The sequence below is a fragment of the Crocodylus siamensis genome, chromosome 6 (genome assembly GCF_052110815.1).
Source record: "Crocodylus siamensis isolate JL-2025a chromosome 6, ASM5211081v1, whole genome shotgun sequence".
NCBI lineage: Eukaryota > Metazoa > Chordata > Crocodylia > Crocodylidae > Crocodylus > Crocodylus siamensis.
Genome location: NC_143400.1, coordinates 89,289,165 through 89,309,453, shown reverse-complemented (window position 1 = coordinate 89,309,453; position 20,289 = coordinate 89,289,165). Strand labels below are relative to the sequence as shown.

At 41.3% G+C, this 20,289-nt stretch overlaps 1 protein-coding gene across 1 annotated transcript in view; it reads left to right on the top strand.

Moving 5' to 3' along the window:
- The window catches only part of GNB4 (G protein subunit beta 4), a 53,280-nt gene that overhangs the window by 6,203 nt on the left and 26,788 nt on the right, over positions 1–20,289 (top strand). The window lies entirely within an intron of this gene.

Here is a 20,289-nt window from a genome sequence, read left to right as displayed (position 1 = left end):
TGGCCAATATGGGTGGCTAATAATTGGCCATTGGTATTGGCCAAAAAAATCTTTATTAGTGCACCCCTAAAAAGGACATAACCTCGTTGTAGAGTAGAGATTGTAGGCCATACCTTTTGAAAAAACAGAAGTTGAGGATGCATCAGGAAATAATCCTGTGACACTCTAAACACTATTTACATCATGATTTAGAAAATAAGATGGGGATATTGCTGAGAATCTAAATTATTTTTTTGCCATGGTTTTTCACAGGTTATGAGAAAATGCATAAATCATGGTGCGTATGTCAAAAATGTAAAAGAAAGTGGGCATTTTATGGACACTTTCAATATGTTATCAAGGCATGTTGTATTCATCTAAGAACTGTAAGGCAGCTGGAGAGCACATTCTTGAACAGTCCCCAAACCTTTACCCTCTCTACATATACCCAGAAAAATCTTGGTTCTTACATTTTTCTCAGATACCAAAGCAATGTAGGTTACATGAATGCCTAGGTAGTAGTTAAAAGTTTAATACTATAGTTTGAAAAAACCAGTTGTCAAGAATGAATAAAATTTTGCCCAATGCTGTAGAGTGAATTGATTGAGTAAAATAAGTAACTTTAATCAGCAAGTAGGAAATGTTGACTTAAATCATTGATTATGATCTCGTTTTGTATTTGTAATTTTTAGCTGTTTTTTCTTAAAGATTGGTTGCTCCACAGTGATGTAATTAAGTAAGTGTATCACTTTGGTTAGAAAAAAAGAAATAGCTTTGCAGTTGAGTAAGTAGATTAATATATATTTATTCAGACTTCATTTTTTAAATTTATTTGTTAGAAAATGGTCAGTGACACATTTTGTATTTGGATGAGAATTGGAATTCAGTGAAAAGATACAAACACCATATTAATTGCTTTGATTAGTTAAATAAAGCTATATTTTAAACCTGCTAGATACAAAAGGAAAAGTAAGCTTATTCAAGTATGTTTTGCACTTATAATTGATTTCTTTAGCAAAGATAGTATTATCTGTATGGTAGTTGGTGAACTTACTTTTTTCTTGTTACCATGTCCTTTAAGATTTGATTTAATCTTCTTACACCTAGGTTTTATTTATAGTTTTGAGGAGGAAAGCCTTTTTCCACTTGTAGTCAGATTCTCAGTCTAGAGTGAATTGCAAGTCATTGAATTGGAGTAGTTAAATAAACTAAAATAATGAAAATGCTCTTTCTGGGTCTGCAGAGAGGCTACTGCTAACATAAACTGGTTTAGCAGTTCAGTACATTCTTATTCCAAGAGCTTAGCTAGTTCAGTTTAAACCTTTGAAAGCAAACATGTATCACCCAAATATACAAACAGGGTAGATAAAAATCAATATGTAAAAAAAGGGATTTTAAAAATGTAAATCAGATTTTTTTTTTATTTAATCATATTTTTAACCATTTTTGTTAAGATGCTTTTTATAAAAAAAGGAAACTGTATAGAAATAGTTTTAATTTAAGATGCGTTAATGCTCAAAGATACCATCATGGAACAGGGCCTATAATTACATACTATTTGAGACAATATATTTATGTAACTTTTTAAGAAAAATGTTATAAATAACAACATGCCCTGGACTATATTAGGAGCCCGATCTTATGGTGTTCCCAGAGGCTACTCTATAGATTAGTAAAGATTAAAGAAAATAACTCTACTCAATGGGACTCAGGGCTCAGTCTAGAAGATCCTTCTTATTAAGCCACCTTTGTGATGGTGAGTTTCAGTTCTGTGTCTCTGGAGTTTTGTGTCTCCAGAGATAACATCCTTGTTAACAGCAGTATATGGAGAAGAGAGATAACAGACTTGATTACCTACCCATTAGCCCTGTTGTCTCTCTGCAAGTTTGTGTACACAGAGGCAAGCCCTTAACACTCTCTAAAAGTGCAGTTTCAAGAAGTTAAATGAATGGAGGATATCAAACAACAAGAATGCACTTTTTTTGTAGAAAACAGCGATTAAATCGAGACTTTCTGACCAGTGATTTAAATCAAATCCACTCTGTATACAAATATATAAATTAAATTAAAATTGACCAAGTTCAGGCCTTAAGGTAGGTTGTTACAACTTCAGATTTAATTTAAACAGATTTATCTTTAAAAGGAAAAATGTTTTGTTTCCAAGTTAACACTGGATTTTATTTTTATCTAGCCTGTAATGCTCTGTTGGAATAGGGACCACCGCTTCCTTCCGTGTGTGTGTGCGTGCAGATCTGTTGTTTGCTTTACTTCCCAACTCCTGCACCTAATAACATGAGAGAGGATGTAGGAAGCAAAGCAGCTTCTGAGCTACTCATGCTTTCAGGGTGGGGTAGGGTAGGAGAGTGGAGCATCAAGTGCATCTATCTGTCCTTTTGCTGAATGAGAGAAAAAGAGTAGGAAAAAAGTGGTGCTGGTGCAGGTTCTGCTTTGGAGAGGGGTTGAGAAAATATTAGAGAAACTGCAGTCCTTAGCACTTTTCCTGAAGGTGAAAGTCAAGATGCATGTGATGAACAGTTGCTGGGAGTTTCAGTATGTTGTTCCCCAGAGACCTGCAAGGAGTCGGGGAACTATGCTTTGGATGGGCAAATTTTATATTATGTGAGGGACAGAATCGTCCTAGAATAGTGGGATCTGGCCTGCTAAAGGATTTTATTTGGCTTGCGGTAGGTCCCTTGGCTCTGCCCAGTCCATATGCACGGAGCAGCCCGGGCTGTAGCATGTGCGGCTTGTCCCGCTGTCCCCAGGTCCACAGGGGGCTGGAATGACACAGTCAGACTCGGCTTCCCTGCAGCTCCAGTGGTGGCAGCTCCTTCTGGCTGCTGCTGGACCTGGACCTGCTGCCCAGGCACCCTGGCCCATTTTGTCCCATAACCCACTGGTGGGGGGCGCTGGATGGAGCTGCCAGGGTCTCCATGGAGACCGGCCTAGGACCCATGCTGGCTTGCTCAGCCAGGTGGATGGGCTGGGGCCGTGGGTGGTGGCGAGGATCGTGGGGCGGTGACGGTGCTGCGCCAGGGTCTGGGACAGAGCCGCAGTCCACTCCCCACATTGTGGCCCTGTGCTGTTACTGACCCAAGATCCCAGCCCCTGCTCCTGGGCCCTACTCCCCACACACCCACAGCTCCATCCCATCTGCCTGGCCAAGCACACCCTGCCTGCAGCATTCCCAGGCCAGCCTCCATGGAGACCCATTGGTATCATTTCATGAGATACCTGTCCAGTGCCCCCTGGTGGTGGGTGTGGGATAGATGGGCCCAGTCTCGATAGGATCAATCAATTGCCCGCCTAGAACATACTGTCAAGGAATTTGTTTTCCTAAGTCCCTTTTGTGAAAAGCAGCTGAGGCATACAGGTGAAATATGTTCCAAGGTTACATTAGAAATATTTGACAGAATTAAAAAAAAAAAAAATCCTGATTAGCCGAGGCTTTTTCTTTTTGCTAGATGCCTAGTGACCAAAGGAAGAGAAGGTAAAATGAGACGGGTTACCATAAAGTTCTAGTGGGAATGACTTGTGGGACATTGCAGACTCAGTTGTTTGGAAGGGTGTTGTCCCTAGAGCTTGTTTACAAGTTAATTTTTCATAGTAGTATTTGGCTAGTAATTCTCTGACAGACTTGAAATTCAGGTCTCCTTGGGTTGATGAAAAGTAAAAAGCCATATTCTGCCACTAACCTTCCTGACTTAAGAAGAGGGCAGAGATCTTGTTGCTCTCTTCCCTCTTTTGGAACTTCTTGGATGATGCAAGAAAGCAAGGAGGAAAGCTATCACTACTGTTCCTCCTCCCCTTCCCAGCCTCTGTGTTTTGGTGTTTCTCCCTTGAGAATAATTCCATTGCCTGCCTTTGCTGTTGCTCCATTTTTCTTTCAAGCAGCAATGTGAAATTAAACATCTGCAGAAAATGATGGCTTACGTTCCCATGCTCGCTAGAGACAGCCTCCTACTTGTGTGTGGGTGAATGGATTTTTCAAGTTCTTACATAGAGACATAACTAGACCAAGAACAGTGAGTAACTATCTGAATCTAAACATGACATAGTTAACTTTCTTTTTAGCAATCCCCAGCCTATAAACCACAACCAATGCCAAATTATATGTTGCATTACATGAGAGGAAAATGGTAGTGTTCATAGAGACCTAAGCCCATGTTGGCACTAATCTCTTTGCGCCCTTCCCCCCCCAATACTGTTATTTTTTTTCTTTTGTGGTACCATTGATTAAGTTCTGCCACTGGAGAAGAAAAACTAGTGTAAACTGGATGCAGAAGGCTCTAACCACTGGGGATTGCTCTGAACATGGTTAGATGACACAGGTTGAAAGGTTGAAAGGATACCAATGTATTCTAATTTGAATTAAAGTCTTACAGCCCTTCATACCACCTTTTCTGTTCAGAAATTTTTAATTGGTATGCGGGTTGATTCCTTATAAAGGTGAACTTATAGCAACTTTTCCAACAATATTTTTAAGCTGGCCAGCTCAAAGTTTGATTTATTATTTTTCTTTTGAGTTTTTAATGAGAGCTTTTACTGCCTCAGTAATCTGGATATTATCCTGTAGATGTGCTAAATGGGACACAAGTCCATTTAATTTCCCATATCTGGATGGTGCACAGGGTGGGCTCAGAAACAACTTCAGATTTTTTCTTCATGGCCTCTTCAGAAGACAGTCAAAGGCTGAGTTGCTCATCTTCTCATTTTAAGTATTGAAGGTTGAGGGTCAGTTTATGAAACTATTAATGTAGGCCTTATAATGTGCATGCTGCAGGATCCGTGTGTGGAGTGACTGATGCTGAGTCCTTGGGTATTTCATTTCCAGCTGAAACCTAGACTCTTTGGGAAGCAGTTGCTCCAGTATGCCTGCTCCTTCAGCATACAGTTTGTTTAAACAAGCATCAAGCCTCAATCCACATAACTGATTAAAATGACCAGGAACACCGCATCCTTTAAAATGAAATGTGGGTCTCAGTTTTACCAAAAAGATGGGTGGCAGAATGATGAGGGGAAGCTGCTGCTACTGTTAGTAGGTAGTTAAAAGTGTAGGAATATTGCACTGTGTCCTGTGTCTCTGAAGTCATGAAAATTCAAGATGCAAGGTGTGTGAGTGAGGACACAATTACTTCTCTGTGGTGCTGTTCTCCAGAGTTTAGTAAACCTGGGAGCTCCCATTTGCTGGAGAAGTTCAAGAGCTGAACACAAAATGGGGATGTGTCACTGAAGATCTTTCTTCATGGTCAGTAGTAGTCCATTACGGTATTTGGGCAAGAGCAGCAACAGACCAAGTGCTTTTTTTCCCTTCCTTTTTAGCTGCTAATAGATGTGCCAAACCACAACTTACCTTTTTATTTAATAATCAGGAATTTCAAATGTATCCCCAGAAACTCAACAGAAACTCTTTCGTGATGGGTTGTAGGTGGAGATGATAATTCTTCCAAAGGTGCAAATGGAAAGTCCAGGGATCAAATCACTGATTTGATCGAGCAGTTTAACAATACTGCCAACTCCTGCTGTTTTATTGAGTACCAAATTTGTTTTTGGTGTGTATATAGCCCCTAAATACTAGAATCGAGAAGTTAAATGAGAATCTTATCCCTTGCCCCCTCCTCACCCCTCCCCGCAAGCTAATCTCCAGTTGTAATGGTTGTGAAGAAAAGAAAAAAATTAAATGAATATTCCTCAAATACTGAAACCATTGAAGGCCAATAAAGGAATCCAAAATTTATTATTTTAAACCTCTCTCTCTCTTTTCCACCCCCCCTTCCCTGACTCATTATTTTTCAAACACTTGAGGCTGGTAGTACTGTATTAATTTCCAGCTATGAATCAGTCTCCCATTTGTCTCAACCCATTCTGATGCCATTTGGAAATTAGATTTGCACAAAACACCATTCAGAATACTGCTTGAGATATATTTTTGAAGGCTGAGGCTGAAAGAGAAATACACTTACTGTGCTCACCTATAGAGAGCTGTCAGATTGTTTAAATGTCATGGAAATATGCTTATTTGTAAACCAAAAATGTAATTTTTAGACATGTCAATATTTAGAGTTAATTATTTATATCAGTATTGCATGACAATGTCGTGATTCATGATTGTGTAAATTTTTATAGTTTTACAGTTTAACACAATTTCTTTCATTAATCTGAATCTAGCTAAAATTGATCAGGATGTTTTTGAGGATACGATTTCTTTTCTATTGTAGAAATATGAAATATAGCACATCACTGACAGCCATTTAAATTGGGACCAACCCTTGTAACTGAAAATGTGGTTCATCTGTAGCTGTGGGATATCTGCATGTTCCTTTAGCAATGCGAGTGTAGTCAGACTTTTGCAACTTTAACCCTATTTCATTCAAAGTTTAATTTACGGCAGTCTGTACCTCTGCAAGGTCCTGCAGAGCCTAGTTGCAATTTAACAGCCAATTCCTAACTTTTGAAGTGGCTCATCAGCAGGAATCCTGATTTTTCTCTGATTTAAAAAAGAATAATAAATTCTCTGAAAACCCCCCAACCCTGTGGGTTTTTTTGCATGTAAAATGAAACACCACTTATATAGGTATCAGTTGAACACAATGTTTTGTTTGGTACATTTTCAATTTTTAAAGCAATTTGGAAGCCTACAAGCGATTCGGTTATTAAAATAAAATAAATTCTAAATACCTGTATATTTTGGGTTTTTTGTTTTTTGTTTATCTTGGAAAATAAGATCTCCCTCTGCCACCTTTGCTCACCATGACACAAATCCAGTTGTGGTTGTCCCACTCCCCTCCCCCTTCCTCCCCCCCCACTTTGTGGCACTGAGCATCCCTGATATGCTGGTGCCCTGCCCATACTGATGTCCCTTACCCCCAAGCCACAGCTTCCCTTCCTTCCCCAAACCGTGCTGGTGCCCTTCATTCCTGACCCACAAGCCCTTGGCCCTGCCTGCCCAACCCACAGCCGCCCCCCCCCCCCGGCCATTCTGGTGCCCCTTGCTCCCAACCTGAAGCCTCTCAAGCCCTGCTAGTGCCCCTCACTCCCAACCCACACCCCCCAGCCTTACTGGTGTCCCTTACTCCCAACCCACAGCCCCTTCACCAGTGCCCATCAACCCCCGAGTCCTGCTGGTACCCCTCACTCATAACTCATAGCCCCCTGCCTCCCCAGGCCCTGCCTCCAGTTGCCAGGAGGAGGCCCCCAGCTGCTAGGGCAGCCGGACCAGGGGTTCCATGCCTGTGGGAAGTGGTGGCTGCTGTGTCAAGAACAGTGTTGAGCCCAGCTCTCCCTCACTCATGGGTGGCACAGCTGAAGCAGAGCCTGTGGGAGGAGGGGGCCGGGGAAGATGCTGGTTGCCTTGCTGCCCTCCCCCAGGGGGTTCTGTAGCCCAGCAGGTGGGACCTGCTGTCATGCAGATGTGTGTAACTGGTACTGCTAGGCTGTGCTATAGTGCCCTTTGATTATGTAAGAATGTTACGGCTATTGATAGTTGTAATCCCAGAAATGGCATATATTCAAATAAGCTGTCATTTCAGGTGTGGCAGGACAGAGCAGAGTGGGGAAGGTTGGTGCTGCCACCAGGAGCCCCAGGCCACCATGGCAAGGCACCCCTCGCCCTTCTGGTAGCAGCAGGGGACACAACTCTGTGCTGCTGCTGCCGGATGGGCAGGGGGGTGCCTCGCCATGGCAGCACAGGGCTCCCAGCAGTGGCACTGAACTTCCCTGCCCTTCTATCTGGTTGCTATGTACACATGCACATTGCATTCCCTGCCTGATCACCTTCCTCCCAGCCCCAAGCAGCCCTTTGCAGGCTGGAACTCTGCCAGCCTGCAAGGAGAAACCCACAGTTTTCCACGTTTTTCTGCTTAAAAAGGCAAAAAAAAAGTGTTTTTTCTGGGGCAAACAGAAAACCTGGATGCCTGCTCATGAGTTATGGAGATCAGATGCACAGTTACTGTAGAAAGATGAGTGGGCTCTAGCGCGAAAATTAAATGCAGACTTTCAAGTAGATATTAAATAGGTCTTCAATTCTGAAATTCACTTTTAAAAGTCACATTTCTTAAGACTCCGAAACTGCTTGTAGTCCACTCTGGCTATATCTATACTAGTGGTTTTCAATAGGAGTGCACTGGTAAAGATTTTCTTGGCTGATACTGATGACCAATTATTAACCAGCCATATCGGCTTATACAGATCCAGTAGCCGATATGTAGCCAGGAAGCCTGGGGAGGGGTGGGGTAAGTTGCATGGGCTGGGGGGCAGGTAGAGTTCCACGTGGTAAGGGAGGGAGTGGGGCAGGAGCAGGTATTGCCCAGCCAGGGCAGTGAATGCGACTGTAGCGCAGAGTTCCTGCCCCTGCCCCTGCCCCCACTTCCTCCCTCCCTCACCGTGGTTGCCTCGATCTGCCCTTCCCCCCAGACTTACCGACTGGATGCTGCTCTTCCAACTGACTGGCTGCATTCCATGCTGCGTGCATGATGTGGCTGTGCGCATACATGAAACATTTATCGGTGACGTTATTGGCTACGCTGGTCAAAAATGCTGTTTCCAATAATATTCATTTTCTTTTTACCGGTACCACTGCCGATCCGATATGCCACCGATATATTGGTACACCTCTAGTTTTCAAACCTTCTAAAGTCATGGAACCCCTTCATATCACTTCTTCTGTCATGGACCCCCTTAAAGACCGATGCACAGCCAGGTGCCTTGGGCCCACGATTGTGGTGTGTTGCTTCCCGGCCTGTTCTGTCATTACCCTCCATCTCTGTGGAACCCTTGATGATCTGCCAGGAGCCCCTGCGTTCTGAGGAGGAGGTTAGAAACCACTGATCTGTACCATCTCCCTGAGGATATTACCAGTTATGGGGCTGAGAAACAAGTTGCATTCCTGAGCCTAGCGCTTAGGCAGAGTAAATGGCTTTTGAGCAAATGGCTTAGCAGCTCCCAGGCACGTGCTCGGGGCTTCTCTAAGCTATCTAATCAGCCTAATTGTCAGGCTCAGGCACTGGCAGAGTAGAAGCAAATGGGTGGGACTTATCTACTCACAATGGTCCTGGGTATGAACAGAGAGAATGTAGTCAGGGCCTCTCTCTTCCTCATCAGGAACAGAAAGTGAGATTTGTCTGCCTCTTAGCCATTCAGATATGTTAGTATTGAAAAGTAACCTAGGGTACATGCATTTATTTGATTTGTCCTTTTCATATTTAATAAGACTCACAAATATTGTATATGGTTCCTCTTAATAAAGCCTCTTGTCCTCGGTTTAGGCTGCAGATTACAGAAGAGGGTCCCAGTTAGCAGCACTACTTAATTTCTTTTCCTAGCCCCATCATCTGATAGAGTGACTCATCATTTCAGAAAGCTAAGAGAGACTAAGATGTGTTCTGGATTTTTAGTAATGGAATACATGACTATTTCAAAATGCAAGTTTCAAACTCAGGTTTAACTCCCTTGTCTCAGGCTGCGGCTGAAGAACTTCTGACTCGTGTTTATAGCAATGAATTTTGTTCTGTTGACCTTTTATGTATAAATACAATTTAGTTAAGTTACAGATATTTGGAATAAGATTCTGGTTATTTTGATACTTCACTGTAACATTTGTAATAAGCTGGAACACTTATTATTTGGGTCTTAGAGTTGAATTCTTAACTTTTATCTCCAATGAGAAAATTGGATTAATATAACCAAACATGTCAGTTTAAACTGAATGTTGGTGAGGTGCAACTCCCTTTCCTTTTTGGGTTTAAGAATGATTTTTTGAGTGTGTTCACGTTAACTCCAGCCTGTTCTCATTCAAGTTAAAAGCAGAAAATGCAGTATTATTCACACAGGGTTTGCAGTGATTTAACTAAATTGGTTTAAATTCATATTTTGGGTTAAACCTTTGTAACTCTGTGAGATAAATAAGTCTTTGGGCAAAAAAAAATGAATTGATAAATGTGATTTCAGTTGAGGTATTATATATCTTTCAGTCTTTCAACATATTTTGTTGGAACCAGCTCCCTTCCTTCCTCTCCTCTTTTCCTTTTCAGACTGCAAATGGGTATTCTTCTGTCCCCTAACCAAATAGTAATTGCATCTTTATTTTAGATGTTTGTTTCACCTGTATTTTTATGCATTTCAAAATACAAATGGTACAAAACAATCAGTTCTTCCTTCTTGATTTTTCATTCTAAATATGGGTAAAATAATGTGTTAGTTTAAGGAAGTTTTAATTAATTTTCCATTTAGTCAAATGCCAGCTATACCCAGAGAGTTAATACTGGAATACAGGTTCCTGGTTTTTATTTATTTTTTTAGTGAGTTTCTTGGTGCTTCAGGCTAACAATTGACAGTAGTGTACATAGTTCCTTTGTATATAAACACAACCTTTTATTTTCCAGAACACCACCAGTACCATTCTGGAGCATAGTATAACATCTTGCTTTTGAGGTATTTTGCTACTTTATTTAGTTCAGGTATTTAGTATTTCACCTTCAAGAAGCTCCATTGAGTTTTACATACTGTTCATTTACCTTTTATAAAAGATGCAATGCTGCCTAAGAAATCTTGTATTTTATAATGCCAGAAGAGGACAGATGGGATGCCACCTGAGTGCTTACTTTGTTTAATCAGAAGTAATACATGGAGGAGCTGTGTACTTTTGACTGGGCACATCTACACGAGACACTGTGCAGTAGCCTGATACTATTGCGCACTAGGGCTTTGTGAAGCTTCAGTCCTTGATTCAATTCGGCAGAGATTTGACCTGATTTGGTGGCTGAATCTCCGAATCCAAATTGAGTCGGATGACCTTTTAATCTCTGAATCGATTCAGAACCCTCCAAATCGATTTGGACAGATTCAGTGATTCGGATGTAGATACAGCTTTAAATGATTTTTCTACATACCTCTAGGTAATGGGCTCTGAACACTGAGGTGGTGGGGCAGATGTAGTGTCCCACAGAAGCATGGGGGAGTTCTTGGCAGCAGACCCGGAAGTGGACCAGAAGCAATTCTGATCCACTTCCTGGTCCACTGGGGAGTGTGCCGGGTGGGGCCCCCTGCACCCCTGCCCCCCAGCTCAGTGACTGGTGCCTCCTGGGTCTGGGCAAACCCAGGGTTCCCCTGCAGGTAATTGCTGAGCTGGGGGGCACGGCGGGGGTGCCCCCAGAGCACTCCCTGGCAGACCCGGAAGTGGACCAGAAATGCTTCCGGTCCACTTCTGGTTTCACTGCCAAGCGTGCTGGAGATCCCCTCATGCTCCTGTGGGATGCTCCATGCGCCCCACCACTGCAGCGATCACAAGCTGTGCTGTTAACCTCAAGGTATGTAGAGAGAAACTTTTAAAGCTGTGCCTGTGTTTGAATCGCTGGTTCACTGAATCAGCATCAAACATTCAGATTCAGCCGAATCAAATCGGGGACAGCAATCCGAATCAACGGATTGAATCACTGTCCCCTATTTGGGGCGAATCTGAATTGAATAGGGCCTGTTTTGCACAACCCTATCGCGCAGTAGTGTCACATAGCAAAAACCGTGCTGAGACTACTACTCAGTAGTATTAGGCTACTGCACAGTAGTGTCACTTAAAAGGTGTTTGCCAGCACTACTACTCAGTAACTCTGGTTATTGTGCATTTATTTTGTATTTGCTTATACAAGTACTAAATAAATGTGCAGTAACCACTGCGCAGTAGCATCTTGTGTAGATGTGCCCAATGTGTTTGCATAAATAGAGTGAGCTGGAACCAGAACTTGACTCTGGGTTTGTTTGGTTTTTTTGCTATTATGGAAATACCAAGTGATTTTATAATGATGATCTTTTTGGTGAGCTTTGAATCTCTTTATCGTCATTCCTATAAAAGAAAACTTTTGAAAACAACCCCCTCCACTGCCTAATCCTGACAGCTCTTAATGGTTCTAAGCTTCACCAAAAAGGTACTTTTTCAAGTTGTAAATATAACAAAATCAGTGTTTGTGCTGAAGGCGACAGTCTTAATCACCTTTGGATAATCAGTAGAATGTAAAAAGGCAAGTGTTTATATCCCTTTGTTTTGTATGAGATGGTACAGCTGCATACTAAATGTCACAGCTGCATAATTATGCAAACTGCATAATGCTTCACTTTAACTTTGGTACCATGGAAGTTGTGTGAGTTTGTGTGTTTGTAGGGTTTGGGTTTGTGGAGTACTAGTTGTATAACGCATCTGATTTTTTTCAGTTGGCTGATATATAGTAGTACATTGCTTTCATTCAGATGTGTGTAACTGGTACTGCTGGGCTGTGCTATAGTGTCCTCTGATTATGTAAGAATGTTACTACTATTGATAGCTGTAATCCCAGAAACAGCATATATTCAAATAAGATGTCATTTGATTCACAAGGCTTTCCCTAGGGGTGTCTACGAAACCATGAAAGTTATAGGGCTTGACTTGCCTGCCTGACTGCTCACTTCATTTGTATGTATATTCATATTGCATCTACACAGATGACCAGATAGCTGCAAGGCTGTCCGTATGAACATGCAAATTCCAGACTCGCTTTAGAATGATTTTCCACCCAAAGCATGTCTTTAGTTCCAGAAAATACAAGGACAGTAGTTTTTATTTTTACTTTTTTAGTACCTGTCTCAGGATTCATTATCTGTATTTAAAAAGAGGGGATTTTATTAACTTTGGTTTGAAAATTGAAATGGTGTCAGTCAAAATAATGAAATTGTAATTCCATATGCAGTGCTCCACTTGACTGAGTAGCCTTGTTCTGCATTTAAATGTTTGAGTATGCATTAGAGATCTGTGGATAATAATTAGTTTTTGCTTAGAAAAATGATTGGGTGGTACCAGTGTTATCAACATCTGCTCTCCATTTTCAGAGCTGTATCTCTGGTTTTTTACGATACTTGCCTAACCTCTACCTACTAAACTGCAGAAGTAGCCTAGTTCTGTGTTGAGTGAGCTAGGTTTTCTGGTTGTTATTAACAAAACTGCGTAGTTCTACTAGAGAATCACTAGTCTGGTCATGAGCAAGCTGGGAACCTTCAATTTTAGATCTCCAGTTGATCGTATTGGAGTGATGTTGTAGCCATGATGGTCCAGGAATTGAGAGTCAATTTGTGGGTGCTTTCTTTATTCCATTAATACAGTTGGCCCAACACAAGTTAGACAAGCTTTTGAAGGCAAGGCATTCTTCATCAGTTCTCTAAGCTTAACTAACTTTATCTGAACCATGCCGGTGGTTCAATAAAAGATGTCATGTGCAAAAATAAATCTCAGTAATTTCTAGGGTTAAAAAAAAAAAAGGAAATCTTTTTACCTAAAACTGAGCGATTTTTTTCACCTGAAAATTAAAGCAGTAGATTTGATATACTAAAATGGTACTTCTTGTGAAGTTACTTTAGAGCACAACATTGTAACAGTCTCTTAAAATTCATTAGTATACTTTTCTCATCCTTATGCAAGTGTTTACTTATTGGAGTTGCTAACCTTTTCCCCAAATCCTTTCTGTATTGGCAGATAGGTAAAGGCTTGGTCTAGATATGAATTTCTGGGAGCTATGAATAGCTTTGATGTACATACTAAGCTTCATTGCATATGTAAACCCTGAGGTTTTGGGCATAAAATACAGTATTGTTGAGTGACTAGCCTTCCATAGTCTGTTTGCATTACAGTGTTTCTTATTTTAATAATGTCCTGTCACTTAACTGTCTGCCACTTTTTAAATTGTGGACTAGTTCCCTTGGTCAGTTTTGCTGTTACAAGTATGCTTTTTATGTTACTTTAATCTGTCTTCCTTGGAAGGTCCACCTGAAACCAGAGGTCAGATTTGGAATCGAGTGCAGGATTTCTGTAAAACTAATCTTTTGACTTGTTCGAGTCTTATACTTTGTTTGTGGAAGGGCATACACAATGTCAGGGATCCTGTTAAATAGCACTTGTTCTCCTCATGCAAGTGTTGAGTTCTTTGTCTACTCTAAATGTCTAGCTACGAGACACCTATGAGATGTTGTTTTCTCTAGCTCTCTGTGGTGTTATTGTGAAAAGCATACTGAGTCAAGATTTATGCACCTCTAACCCAAGTTAGAGAACTATGAATCTTGCTGCTTCCTGGTGGAGATGTGATTCAAATTTAATGATCTTAACGCCTCTGAATAGTTACTGCAGGGCAATGAAAGCTTGACAGTGGTAGCCTTTTAGGGTCATGTTAAAAACAAAAAACAAAAAAACAAAGCTTGTTCAGCATCTGCAGAATTTGTTAAATCTGGGGGGAAAAATGGTCTATACTTATACCCCAATAATTAAGCTTTTTTTAATTTTTTAAATAAAAAATAGGGATCAACTCCAGGGGTGGTCACCAAGCCCCTAGAGCCCCTTCAGCCCCTGTGTAGCCTGGCTCTCTCTGAGCACTCTCTCCTCCTCGCCTGCCACACCTTGACATTATTATCTTTTGGAAAAAGAGAGGTTGCCCCAGGCCTTCCCAAGCGTGATGTCACACTCCTGAGCTCAGGTGTCTCCAGTCTCTGACTTGAGAGCTAATTACTTGGCTCTGCCCTTAACCACACCCATGTCTTGCAGATTTAAACTCATTCCTGCTGAAACATGCACCTCCTGGGCAATGGGCTCCCAGCCCTAGTCTTTACCCTTCTTGGGATACAGGCTTCTTGCCCCCATCAGTCTCTGGCTGTGACCTCCAGTATTTGGCCCCTCTCTCTAGGCTTTGGCCTCACTACTGAGCTAGTCGAGACTCCTGGGCTCTCCTGGTTGTCAGTCTCTGGGTGTGGCCTGCCTTGGTCTTTGGCCCAGCTCTGAGCCCTGGCCCCACTGGTGGGTCATTGAGACCTACAGGCTCCCTGGCCCTGCTGACACTTGCCCCTCTGGGCTCTCTGGCCCCTCTCTTACTTCTAGGCCAACTGGGACCTCCTTACCTCCACTTAGTCTTCCACAAACCACCAGAGTTCCTTACGCCCCTGCTGCCCAGGAGCTCTTTTCTCTCTGTCTCTCAGGGCTAGACTTCCTGATTAGCTCAGGCCCTTGGGCTTACATGCTTCCAGCCTGGCCCTGTTCTAGTCATGGGACTCTGATTGCTTCTACTTTTTTTTAAAGTGACAGGTGTGCTTGGCACCCTGTTACAATGATGCTAGTGACTTAGCAGGTTCCCTATGAATTGATTCCAAGCTCCGGTGGAAAGTTGTGGTGCTAAATAATATAACAGCAGAGTGTAACCTGGAGTTCTTATATTAGTGGGAAGCAAGGCAGGACTGGATGTTGCAGGATGTGAAAATTAAAGCTTGTTTTGGTTTGGTGTCTTTATAGGCCCATCTCATTAATCCATGTCCTCCTAGCCTGCCATCGTCCAGCTCTTAAACTTTTGTATGGATAGATATTAGTTTCTCATGAAGACTGTATTAATTAGTTCTGCTAATACCCTTCCTCTTGAGAGGCGTTGGTTGATTATTTCCTGTTTTTGTACAAAAGCTGTAATGGAGGCACATCACTGAGGCACTTCCAAAATGTACAGAAGTGCAACAATAGCTGTGACCTCAGAGAGCACTCAGGCTCACTTCCTGTTTTGTTCTTGGAGAAGCTAAAGGTTTAACTAAATACTGGAGAACACCGAGGAGCCATCTCAATTGCAGATGCTTTGTGTCTTAAATAATACATCAATTTAAGCATTTGGAAATACAGAAACTGAAACTTTAAGGCTAAAAATAAAGTGTTCACACTTTGAGCTTTTGACCTATTTCATTTGTTTTCTGTTACGTGCTCTGTCTGGTCTGTTTCTGTAATTGTGGTTTAATATTTCAGGGATTTCCAGTAACGTGGAACTGTATGTCTCAAACCTGCTTTATGTTGAATCATTTCTTAAGAGATGAAAAGGGGAAAGGAGTGATAGCCTGAAAGGGAAATAAAATTATGCTTCTAGAGGGATTAGGGACATAGGTATCCAGATTGTATCCAGTGCCTTTAAAGTTTTGACTATGTCCTGTGCGCAATTCTGTTCCCAGACTTAAAAAATTACTTGTAGTGGAGTAAAGGCATACGGCTTTCATACTTACTGCAATTTTGTAGATTGGCAGAAGGTGCCATCTACTAGCAATCCACTGCCATAAAACAAGGCATAGCATTTCACATAGATATGTCAGCATCAAACCCAATAACTTGTTCAACCCGGTGTATCTTTTAGGTATTCACTGTTGATTGAAGAGCTTCAAGTGATAAATCTATTTTAGCTACTGGAATAGCTTGCCAACAGATGATTTCACATATTTGTTAAACATTAGTGTCCTTAACTCTAATTTGAATTCATCCTGTTTCCAGTTCCAGCTGTTTGAACTTGCGTCGTGACCTGCTTGGATATGCATTGTAGTTGATACTTTTTCCACTTCTAATTTTTTTGTATTCCTGAATAACTATCTTATTGCTGTCCTGAGTGGCCGTCTTGTTTCCAAAAGGCATTTTATTTTATTTTTTTAATTTCACTGCCCAATGTACATCTAAAATGTGGATGAGAGTGGATATGGCCTAGTAAAAGAGCATTAAATAGCTGATCCTCTTTGACGTAGGAAATTTATTAAGTCGTCTTAATGATGAGAAAGTTTGCTGAACTGGAATAGACTGCTTAATATTTGTAGTATTTAAACATTATTTTACATTATATAGCTACTCCAGAGCATCAGGGTGCTTTAAATCATTCTTTACTCAGCCTGAGGTTCTTGTTTCTTTGATTATTTGATCACCAAACACAATTTAGTTCCCAAATAAAATTGGAAAAATCTCATGGTACCATAACACTGAAAGCGAGTTATCAGGCTTACTAGTATGTTTGATCTAGTTCAGGGAATTTTTAATGTTGGAAAAAAAGCAAAATCTTTGAATGTGGATTCCTGAGTGGCTAAGAAATGATTCTTCATTCTTGATGATAAAAGGGTAAAACATAAGTAGGCAAGCTTTGCTTAGTTTTCTAGTTTTACTGAGCTAGGAAATATTTTTGCCATTCTGTTCAGCACATTCTCAATATATGAACAGCTGGACCCTGTGCATTTTAGCTGAGCTGCAGCTTTGCAGGAGAACCCCCTTCATTTCCCATATCCAGAGAACATATATCTATTTGTCTGTTTATAGACATAGTTTACATGCTGAACTTTATATTTTTAAATCAATCCTAATAAATATAAAATGCAATGTGCAGGTATTTCAGAGTAGTATTCTAATCTGCAATGAGTACTTTTTTTTACATAGGGGGGGGCCTGGCCCAATCTTTCAAATATTGAGGTAAGTGATTCTCAACCAAGGTTTCATGAGAGCCTTTCAAGCGTGCATGAGAGTGCAATGCAATATTAGTACTGCTAGGTGTGCAAAAATGGACACGATTCACAAGGTAAACCCAGATAGTTCAACTAGGATATTCATAGTGTCAAAAACATTGACCTGTTGTGGCCTGAGTTTTTTTGCAGCAGTCAAGAAATGAATGAAAGTGAAGAACTGGCATTTTTGGAGGGTGTTTTGAGTTGAACGGGGTTCAGAACTGTTGGTTTAGGTTTAGGTAACTTGATTCACATGAGAAGCCTCATTGGCTTAAATGTGAATGCAGTTGAATGCATGTCAGTCAGTAGGAGTAGGGCCTTAATTTGTAAGAGTAAAGTCTAAGTAATGGGGCAAAAATGTTTATAGTATCTCTTGGTGTTGCTTTTCCCTCTGTGGCAGAAAGCCTTGGTATTAAGTTGTGAGGGGTTGGTCACTTTACGGCTGTAGGAGATCTTTTCTATTGAGATGGAAGCATGTAAGAAATTGTATTGGGGACAGTCCCTTGAATTCAGGATAAATGTTCATTTTAAATTCTAGGGACTGTCCCTGATTTTAGAATCAAATCTGCAATTGTGTCTTTCTGTACCATGATTAGTCTCTTTTTGCATAGTGTAAGGATAACATTACTTTGAGGCTCTCAGAATATGTTTTATGTTTCTGGTGGGGAGAGGGTGACTGGTGTTTAAATTTACATTTCTTTGGTTTTTTTTCCTAAGGTCTTTGGCTATATGGCGATACTACATTTCAAAAACTGTTTGTAGAATGATAAAATCAAAGAAAAATAGGGTTGGGACTAGAGGTGCGCCGATGCATCGATCCGATATCGGATTGGTGCCAATATGAAGATATTTTGCTGTATTGGAAATTGGCCCAATGTGGCCGATAATTTGGCTGATAAATGCCCCTGTATGCACGCAGCCCCAGCACAGCACACAGGTAGCAAGGAGCACAGCCTGGCAATGTGGAGGGCTGCTTGCAACTGAGTCCAGTGTGGTGGAAGGGAAGGAGGGCGGGAAAGGGCGTTGGGGGGGAGGGCAGATCAATGCCCCCCATGGAAAGAGAGGGGTGGGGCAGGGCCAGGCGCTGCCCAGGGAGGGTGGGGCACAGGGCAGAGCTGCAGCTTGTTAAGGGGGTGGCTCTCACCGCTCCATCAGTTCTGTAGTGGCAAGGGCGCAAATGAAACCTTGCCATTCTTTCGCTTTCTGTGGTTTAGAATTTGCAAAGTGTTTTATCATGATTTCTTGGCTTATCGTACTATAGAATAACTGCCCAAAGTACTAAGTACTTCCTTTGAGCAGACAGAGCTGTGTGGGGTGCAGTACCTAACAAGAAAAATGTCTTAAGCCAGCATATCTAATTGAAAAGCATCCGTGCCACTTTAGTGTTATTTGCAGTACAAGCAGAAATTAAACTATATCTGACCTGAGAGCCCCATGTGGTTGTGACCTAAAAGGAAATGTCCTGAGAGTGTCCTGCAACTCCTTCCAGCTGGGAAGAATTTTCTGTGCTGCAACCTAGAAAAATTCACTTTGAAAATGTCACTTCTGATATTTAGGTTAATTTGTAGGAAAGCACAGTGTGAAGCTGTTACGGTGATTGAGAGGTAGATTGATTTGGGAATGCTGGCCTGTTCATATTATTTATTATGCTATTTTAACTGAAGTGTAGTTGCTTTTTCTTTTAAGTCGTTTAACCTGTATGGAAGGCTGTGTAGACTTTTGTTTTGGTTTAATTTTAAACCAAGCTACCCACATTTGGTACAAGATGCCAAAGCAGATGTGTCCATGCAAAGATTTGCACTGGTTTAACTCAGTTTAAGAACTGATTTAACCTAAATTTATGCAACTTTCTCATGTAGGCAATGTTTTAGTAACTCAATGTTCCAGCTGATTTTGTATTAGAAGTATAGACTCCTCCTCAGTGTTTCCTCCTGGGGTGAGTAGGATTGTTTCAGCCCAACCTTTGCTTGGCCTCCTGCTGCTCGTGGCCATGTCCAACAGGACCCTGTAGCTCTAGTTTCTGTTGCAGGGCCTGGACCACCAGGAGCCCTTGGGCTGTACATTTGATACTTGGATTTATCATATAAATTGGCTTTATGATGCTTATGGAAGCAAAGAAAATCAAAACATGAGAAATGGTAAATAGATGTTAATCAACAGCTTTTACTGTTTTATTTGGGGGGGAAGGGAGATCATCTTGTTATTGTAGTAGCTGTCTTGTCAAATAGCGCTTTACAACCATTAATAATTTAGCAGAATTTTATTTTCCCCAATATACTTTTCTTGTATATACTTCAATATACTTTTACTTTCTTCTGGCTTAAGACATTTTTCTTGTTAGGTACTGCACCCCACACAGCTTTTCTTGAATTCATTATTCTTATTCAGTTGGGTCCCTGTAGAATAACCTGGATGAACATGTCTAAATAACTTTTACATTTTTAAATTAATTGCTGGTAATAATATTTAGTTAGTAAGAGAAATGTTGGCCATATCATTTCATCTACGTGCTGCAGCTTCTGCGCCTACATTTTTAATAGAGCACTTGTTAAGTTTTCTTGACTGATCATACCTGTCTCTCAAATACTTGGAAATCTCTGGTTTTACCTTTTCATTGTAAGACTGAAGGTTTGTAAACTAGTACAGAACTAATCTAAAAAAACTTCCCAACATCAGCTGATTGTTGCTTGTTGTGTCTAAATATGTAAGCAAGTTAATCAGAGAGGGCTCTTTGAGTCAGCAATCATGGTGTCTCTTTTGGAAGATTAGAAATAAATCATGTGAACAAATCACTAAAACTAGTATAACTGCCCATCTAGTACAGGGGTGCTCATGTGGAGTCATGGCATCTGGCCCCACAGGGCTCCATAATAGTTGAGATATTTGGTGGGTTGGGGACAGTGACACTTAGCATTGTCCCCCTCTGACAAGTTCCTAAGCTCCTGAGTGGCTGGGTTGGGGTCAGGGTTCCTCCCACATGGCTAGATTGGGGTGGGGTGGTGTCCCTCCCCCCGAACTAGGATGCCCTCCCCC